Source organism: Myotis nattereri, assembly GCF_964212035.1.
Source record: "Myotis nattereri genome assembly, chromosome: 1".
Lineage (NCBI taxonomy): Eukaryota > Metazoa > Chordata > Mammalia > Chiroptera > Vespertilionidae > Myotis > Myotis nattereri.
The window spans coordinates 174,154,412-174,162,828 of NC_138075.1; the positions used below are offsets into that span (position 1 = coordinate 174,154,412).

The 8,417-nt window shown below is 39.3% G+C and overlaps 1 pseudogene across 1 annotated transcript; it reads right to left on the reverse strand.

The window, feature by feature from the left end:
* Positions 1-5,170: 5,170 nt before the first annotated feature.
* LOC308527953 (ferritin light chain-like) lies at positions 5,171-5,695 on the reverse strand (annotated as a pseudogene). The gene has a single exon. The product of its transcript is annotated as a ferritin light chain-like (transcript).
* Positions 5,696-8,417: the final 2,722 nt, after the last annotated feature.

Below are 8,417 nucleotides of genomic sequence, written 5' to 3' on the forward strand. Positions count from 1 at the left end.
ATTATGCTAAGTGAAATATATCAGAGAAAGACAACTACCATATGATTTCACTTATATGTGGAATATGAAAAACAAAATAAATGAACACAGAAAACAGAAATAACCTTATAGATACAGAGAACAAACATGTTTGTCGGGTGGAAAATGGATTGAGGGGCTGGGTGTAAAAGGTGAAGGGAGAGAAAGAAGTACAAATTGGCAGTTACAAAATAGTCATAGGGATGTAAAGTACAGTATAGGGAATATAAACAATAATATTGTAATAACTATGTTGGTGCCAGGTGGGCAATCGACTTATTGTGGGGATCATGTCATAAGTTATATAAATGTCTAACCACTATGTTGTACATCTGAAACTAATATAATATTGAATGTCAGCTGCAATTGAAAAAAAAGGGGGCAGACCTTGGATAAACTCACACTCTCCTTTGATTTCACAGTTCCAGGCCAAATTAGCCTGACTGTGAAGCCCTGTGAAAAAGGGTGTTCCTGGGTTAACTTGGGGATGGTTATCTGCTGCATTTTTCATTCTCTCCTCTATCAAGCCCTCATTCTGAGCGCCACTCAAAGAAATGAGCTGTTCAGGCTGCATTGGGTTGGAATATGGGAAATGGGTGGTGGAGAGAGAGAAGGATTTAATTATTTACACAATTCCAAGCCTCTTAGCTTACCATTAAAATCTTGTTGAAAAAAGATTTTATTGTATGTGATCACTTAGATTTTTAGCATTTGTTCTACTATCTTTGACTGCACTAAAATGATATTCTTTAAATATGAGAAATTAAAATACTACATAAAGCAGCATATTATTTAAAATTTAAGTAATTGTTATTTAGCAGTACAGAAGGTGATACAAAATTTAGTGAAATTATAACTACTGATTTATTTTTATACAAGGGATACTGTAAGTTTCATTATGAATTTGTTTTCAAACATACTGTTGGTTAAATAATATATTTTCTTTAAGTTGGCTTAACTAGAAACTTTCTAAAAACATCTTAAAAACATATAAAGTGTACACTTTATTTTAAAAATATTTTTCTTTTAGTGTACCTGAGAACTGAAAAACTTTAAAAAATTATTAAATGATTATTATAGTATGGCATACATAGAGAACCTTAGGCAGGATACCTGAGGGGGAAAACTAGAGATGGGGAAGACTCATGCAGATGGTTTGTTTCTCTAAGAGTCAAGAGTGAGATAATGTACTGGTCCAATGTATGGCTGTAGTGATGACATAAACTGGATGTCTCTCTTCTTCTCTGCCGAGTACCCTGTTAAAGATATATTGTTACTGGCACAAGATATTGGAAGTTATGTAACTTTCTAAGTTAGATTTCTATTTTCTATATGGATTTTTAAACATTATGTGATATTTGTGACTTTAAAAAGTTACTAAGAATAGTGTCATCTTCACTTCTCTTGCTGTCAATGTTTTTAAAAATAATATGTTCCTCCATTATGGATTTTTTAAATATATGTAAAGATGGAGTTGGTAGTCTGTCATTGTCTAGTAAAATATTTTTTCTTGTTTGCCTGTAAGGTCTAAATAGCTTTCTGGTTAGGAATCTGGATCTTCAAGATTTTCTGTCTGAAGTACTTCATTATGTTGCAAGTTGGAACTTGTGCAAGATGACAATCAAGACAAAAGTTCTCTCTTTTTTATTTTTTTAATATATTTTTATTGCTTTCAGAGAGGAAGGGAGAGAGAGAGAGGTATAGAAACATCAATGATGAGAGAGAATCATTGATCAGGGGCTTCCTGCATGCCCCCCACTGGGGATCGAACCTGCAACCTGGGTATGTGCCTTGACCAGGAATTGAATGGTGACCTCCTGGTTCATAGGTCAATGCTCAACCACTGAGCCATGCCGGTTGGGCAGCAATATAAGGCTTTTTTGATATTATTATTATACTGGGTACTGGAAATTCAGGCTTTTTAGTTTGGGGAAATTTTCTTGTAATATAACTTAATTCCTCTGCCTGTCCCCCACCCCTCCAATATCTCCGCTGTCTCTTACCCATTACCCATTACCCATTACCCATATGGTGAACCTCTATTTTTCTTATGCCTCCTGCTCCCCGCCTTAACTTTGTCTTTTCCCCGATATTTTCAGAGAGCTGTTAAAATACCATCTTTGACTCAGATCATTACTGATAAGAATACAGACCACTGTGATTTTCAAACTTTCCTGATTGAAATGCAATATGGTACAACCTTGTTGGAAAACGACTTGACACTTTCTTATAAAGTTAGACCCAGCTTCATGGAAATGAGAGCCGTGCAACTAATAAGGCCCCATGCTCAGAAAAGCTCCATCCTTGCTTAAATGTTCTGCTGTTGCTATCTTGAAATTCTAAATAATTTTATCTTTGAACTTGGGTTTTGTAATTAAAGTTTATTGGAACACTGAAACACGCTCAGTATATCTGCCAGTACTTGTTGTCTCATTAGAATATAGTGTTCAAGATGTCCCATAAACATAGCTCTGGTACACCCATGATGCATGAGTGTTTATTGGGACTGAAAGGTAGTACCAGGTAAGCAGGTTACATCTACACTGAGTAAGCAGGGGCAGACAAACCCCAGTGGCTACGTTTTCTGCTTGAGCCAGAATTCTTTCTAATGTAGAAAAAGGTGATGGCAGTCTAAGCATCACTTCTGTTACTTCCCAGTATTTGCCAACCACTTCTGAAAGTGATGATGCCAATAAGCCCAAAGTAGAGAGTGTTGGTAGAATGTGTGCATATCAAGATGAACTAGCCCTGGCCAGATAGCTCCGTTTGTTGGAGCATCATCCCAATGTGCCAGAGTTATAGGTATCATCCCAGGTCATGGCACATACAAGAATCAACCAATGAATGCATAAGTAAGCAAAACAACAGATTGATGTTTCTCTCTCTCTTCCTCTTTCTCTCCCTTGCTCTCTCTCTCTCTAAAACAAAACAAAAACAAACAAACAAACAAACAAACAAAACCCCCCAGCCCTATCTGGTTTGGCTCAGTGAATAGAGCATTGGCCAGCTGACTGAAGGTTTGAAGGTTCTTTTCCAGTCAAGGGCATGTACCTCAGTTGCAGGCTTGATCCCTGGCCCTGGACAAGGTGGGTGGGGAAGGCAACCAATGGATGCCTTACATCCATGTTTCTCTCTGTCTCTCCCCCTCCCTTCCACTCTCTCTAAAAATCAATGGAAACATATCCTTGTGTGAGGATTAACAACAAAAAAATTCAAAAAAAGATGAAGTAAACAACTGAATTAGCTTTATGTGGTGTTTCCACTGTTTTGGTAAAAGCAAAAATACATATGTATGTATGAGCTACAAAATATGAATTGTATATTTTAAGTAGAGGCCTGATGCATGAAATTTGTGCAAGGATAGGCCTTCCTCCCCCTGGCCAAGTGATATCCTATATGTATATGTACCACCTCTTTTTGAAAAACAAAACAAAACAAAACATTTTTATTGATTTTAGAGAGGATGGGAGAGGGAGAGAGATAGAAACATCAATGATGAGATAGAATCATTGATTGGCTGCCTCCTACACACCCCACATTGGGGATCCAGCTCGAAACCTGGGCATATGCCCTGACCAGGAATCAAACGGTGATCTCCTGAAACAAGTATACAAGACGAGTGTGGATGGGAGAGTTGGAAGGGGTCAACCTCAGCGAACGTACCTCAATCAGATTGAGGACGTTTTTAGCAAAGGCCAGCTTAGGAGTACCCTAATTAAGTTAATAACAATGTACCTACCTAAATAGTTTAAGTTTAAAAAATTTGGCTCTCAAAAGAAATTTCAATCATTGTACTGTTGGTATTTGGCTCTGTTGACTAATGAGTTTGCCAACCACTGTCCTAGTTCATAGGTTGATACTCAACCACTGAGCTATGCTGTTGGGCCCACCTCTTCTTTATGCATTCATCTTTTGACTGGAGTAGTTAACCTATTTATATTTCAAGTAATTATTGTTAGGTATGTGATCATTGCCATTTATTGTTTTTCTGATTGTTTTTGTAATTCTCTGTTCCTTTTTTATTCTCTTGCTTTCCTCTCTTATAGATTGATGACATTTTGTAGTGTTGTGTTTGGATTCCTTTCTCTTTATTTTTTGTTTATCTCTTGTAGATATTGGTTTGTGGTTACTATGTGCTTCATGTACCAAGCTATTTTATGGCACTTATTTTAAGTTGATGGTTGCTTAAGTTTGAACACACTCAACTCATACCATTTTTACTCATCCTCTATGTTTATGTTTTTGTCATTATTTTTTACTCCTTCTGTGTAAGTGTGTGTGTGTGTGTATCTCTTAATTTACTGTTGTAATTACACATGACCTCCCTACTTTTGCCTTTTACCATTGTACTAGTTCTAACATTGGCTGATCCACTGCTTTTCTTATGTCTTTGCCTTTGTCGAGGGACTATTTTTTCTTTGCGCTATTTTCTTAACCATATATTTGATTTTTTTTCTTCTTTTCTTAAAGAAGATCCTTTAACATTTCTTGTAATACTGGTTTGGTGGTGATGAACTCTTTCAACTTTTTTCTTTTCTGGGAATAGTTTGCTTCTTGACTTTTCCAGGGACAAGCACTTTCCATTACTCTTGTTTGCTGAGAAGTCAGTTACTACATACTTTATCATATGCTTTCCAGCTTTCAACTTATGTTTGACAGTTCTCTCTGCTATTTTCTCTTCTTTGAGGTTTTATATTTTTAAAAATCACTTTCCTGCCATTATTTGTGATGTTTTGGGAGGGAAAAGGGATAAGTATATAGATATATTTTACCTGTTATTGGAAATATATATTTAAAATTTGGATGTCACAGCAAATGCTTGTATGTCTATTTTCTACATACTTATATCACAAAAAATTAAATATTTTTTGTGTATAAGACAATAAAACTTGTGTATAAGACAATAAAACTTGTGTATAAGACAACAAAACTTTTTTTAAAATAATCCTCACTCGAAGATATCTTTCTTTCTTTTTTTTCTTTCTTTTCCCCCCTGTAAAAAGCTTCATTGCTTTCATTTGGTCCAATGCATAGAGAGGGCTTCAAGATGGTTAAAAGAATGGCTAGTAGTTTCGGGAAGAGGCTCAGATAAGAGCCAGACACCAGGGGACTGCAGAGGGGCCCCTCAAAGGCCTCTGGGCTCCAAAGACTCCTAGTCAGGCTTGAGGATGAGCCTTTCAAAGAGATACGTGCCCAGCCCAGGCTGGGGGCCGGCCTTCCTACGGATGTTGGTCAGGTGGTCGCCCATCTTCTTGATGAGTTTCACCTCCTCATCCAGGAAGTGGTTCTCCAGGAAGTCGCAGAGATGAGGGTCTGTGCGGGTAGAACCCAGGGCCTGCCGCTCCAGAAGGGCCTGGTTGGGTTCCTCTCCAAGGCCAGGGCGGCTTCCCTCGCGTCCTGAGTTTTGCCCACTCATCTTGGGAAGGTTTCAGCACGTCCTGGAAGAGAATGTGGCCACCTCACTTGTTTCCAACTTTAAGAGATGCTCAGTGCCTTCTCGCTTCTTTTCCACCAACTTGTGGAAGAAGTGGCCCACGCCCTCGAGAGCCACATCGTCAGGGTCAAAATAGAAGCCCAGAGAGAGGTAGGTGTGGGAGGCCCGCAGATACAGGCTGGCCAGGCTGTTGATCGCAGCCTCCACCTGGGTGGGATAATTCTGACGAATTTGGGAGCTCATGGTTGTTCGGCATAAGGAATTAAAGTAGAAAAAAACAAAAACTGGTGTGTTGACTGGTCCCAGAGGTGGTTTTGTTTGAAGGTAGTGACTGGATACGACACAGGAGAGTGGCTGGAGGCTGGAGAGTGGGTGTACCTGGGTCTGTTCCATCCAAACACTGTTAAAGCAAGAGACAGATCCAGGACCCCTGAGGGCACTGCTCGAGGATATTTTTCTATTGATTTTTAGAGAGAGTGGAAGGGAGGGGGAGTGACAGAGAAAGAGAAACATCTCTCACATCACTGGTTACCTCCTGCATGTGCCCCGACTAGGGCCAGGGATCAAGCCTGTAACCAAGGTATGTGCCCTTGACCAGAATCAAACCTGGGACCTTTCAGTCCCATCGCCAAAGCTCTATTCTTTGAGCCAAACTGGACAATGCAACTTTAACAAGTGAAGAGTGAATACACTAGAGGCAGGACAGGCTCACAGCGATAAGAGAACATAACAAGGACCCATGTCCATAGAAGGGAAGAGGTTATGGTGTCCTCTCAGTAGAGATCTCTCACAGAGCCCTACTCACAGAGCACCATCGGGTAGCTCTTTATAATTGGAATTGGGTTTATGATAGGGGTATAGAGTTGAGTCATCAACACCTGAAACTAATTATGTCTAATTCCATCTGAGCATCTTTTTATCTGAGGACCTGAACTGACCATGAGTGACTAAAGTTCCCCACTAACCACCCTTGGTGACCTTTCTGCTCATCCCCCCCTTGTTTCCACATTATATTTTAATTATATGTTTAACTATTTCAGAGGTTAGCATGTATTTGCTGGAAAGTTTACAGTTACTAATTATTTTAGGCTTTGCAGGCCAATAGGCAAAATCAAGGATATTATGTAGGTCTGATACTGTAACTGGACAATCAATGGGTCCATGCTGCCTGTCACTACTTGAGCCAATTAAGTAGAGACAGGGTTCATGAGCGTTTATTTCAATACTGCTGGCAGTATGGGAGAGCAGCAGGTCAACCACAAAAATCTGTTCTGCAGCCCCCTCATAAACCAGCTGCTTATGTAAGGTAGAACAAGGATTACATGGGGAAGGAGGGATTACAGGCATGGGGAAGTAGAAGGCTGGAGTGGGACTCCATTGTTTGGGCAACAAGGCCGTTAATCTTTCCATGATGATAGGCAGTTCTTGAAAGAGAATGGACTTCATTCCAAGGTTGACTCCCAGGTTCTGGGGGCGTATAACTCCCAGCCAGATCAGAATGTCCTTTCTGTAACTAACACAAGGCAATCATGGTTAATATTTCCCATAACCATAGCTAGTCCTCAATATTCTATTTTTGCCCTTACCAATACTTTGTACACATTATCAAAAGGCAAGGTTGCATCCTACTTCAGGCTCATCATGAGAAGGCAGTGTTCTTTGGGAAAGACAATAATGCTGGGAAAAATAGAAAGCAGCAGGAAACGAGGAAGACCAAATATGAGCTGGATTGACTTCATAAAAGAAGCCATATGTGCCCTCGCTGGTTTGGCTCAGTGGACAGAGTGTTGGCCTGCAGACTGAGGGGTCCCGGGTTCAATTCTAGTCAAGGGCACATGCCTGGGTTGTGGCTTGATCCCTAGAAGTGGTCATGTAGGAGGCAGCCGATCAATGCTTCTCTCTCATCATTGATGTTTCTCTCTCTCTCTCCTTTCCTCTCTGAAATCAATAAAAATATATTAAAAAAAAAATAGAAGCCATAGGCATGAGGCTACAGGCGCTAAGAAGGATTGTTGAGACTAGGACCTTGTGGACATCATTCAGAGAATCGCCAAGAGTAGGAGCTAACTCAATAGTATGTAACAACAACTTACATAATAAGAAAGAAAATAAATTTCAATTTTATTTATTTTTTTGTTAATCCTTACTTGAGGATATTTTTCCATTGATTTTTAGAGAGAGTGGAAGGGATGGGGAGAGACACAGAGAGAGAAACATAGATGTGAGAGAGACACATCAATTGGTTGCCTCCCACAAAAGCCCTGACCAGGGCCAGGGATCGGGCCTGTAACTGAGGTATGTGCCCTTGACTGGAATCAAACCCAAGACCCTTCAGTCCTGGGGCTGATGTTCTATTCACTGAGCCAGACTAGTTAGGGCTTTAATTATTTTTTATTGACAAAATTAAAAATATAATAAAATTTAGTACATTTTCTTTTGTAACACAGATAAACTGATCAGGAGAATGGAATTCTTTTGGAGAGGATAACACTTCTTAATGATGGTTCAAAGTTAGTGCACCCATTCATCAAATTGACTGCAAATGTTATCTATAAAAACCATTCTTAGCTCACAAACCTTATAAAAACAGGCAGTATAGCTTGCTGACCTTTGATCTATTTGTTTAACTCTTTGTCTTGATTATATTTTGAGATCTGGGACCTGTCCTGGGTCTTATTTATCTTTGAATTCCCAGGCAACGCTCTATGTGGCACATTATAGATGCTTAGTAACTTTTAAGACTTTTTTTTCAGGCATTGAAGAGATTTGTGTCTTGGTTATCTCAGACTTTCATCTTAATGGGCAATACTGTGACTTCATGTATTGCCTTTCCTGTAAGGATTTTCAGATTAGTTATCTCACATCTATCATCTAGTATGCAATAAAAAATTCATGTTATGATTCCCATTTTATTGATAGGAAAGTGACATAATCGTAGGAGCCAAGAGAGACTAGAATTAGGGAA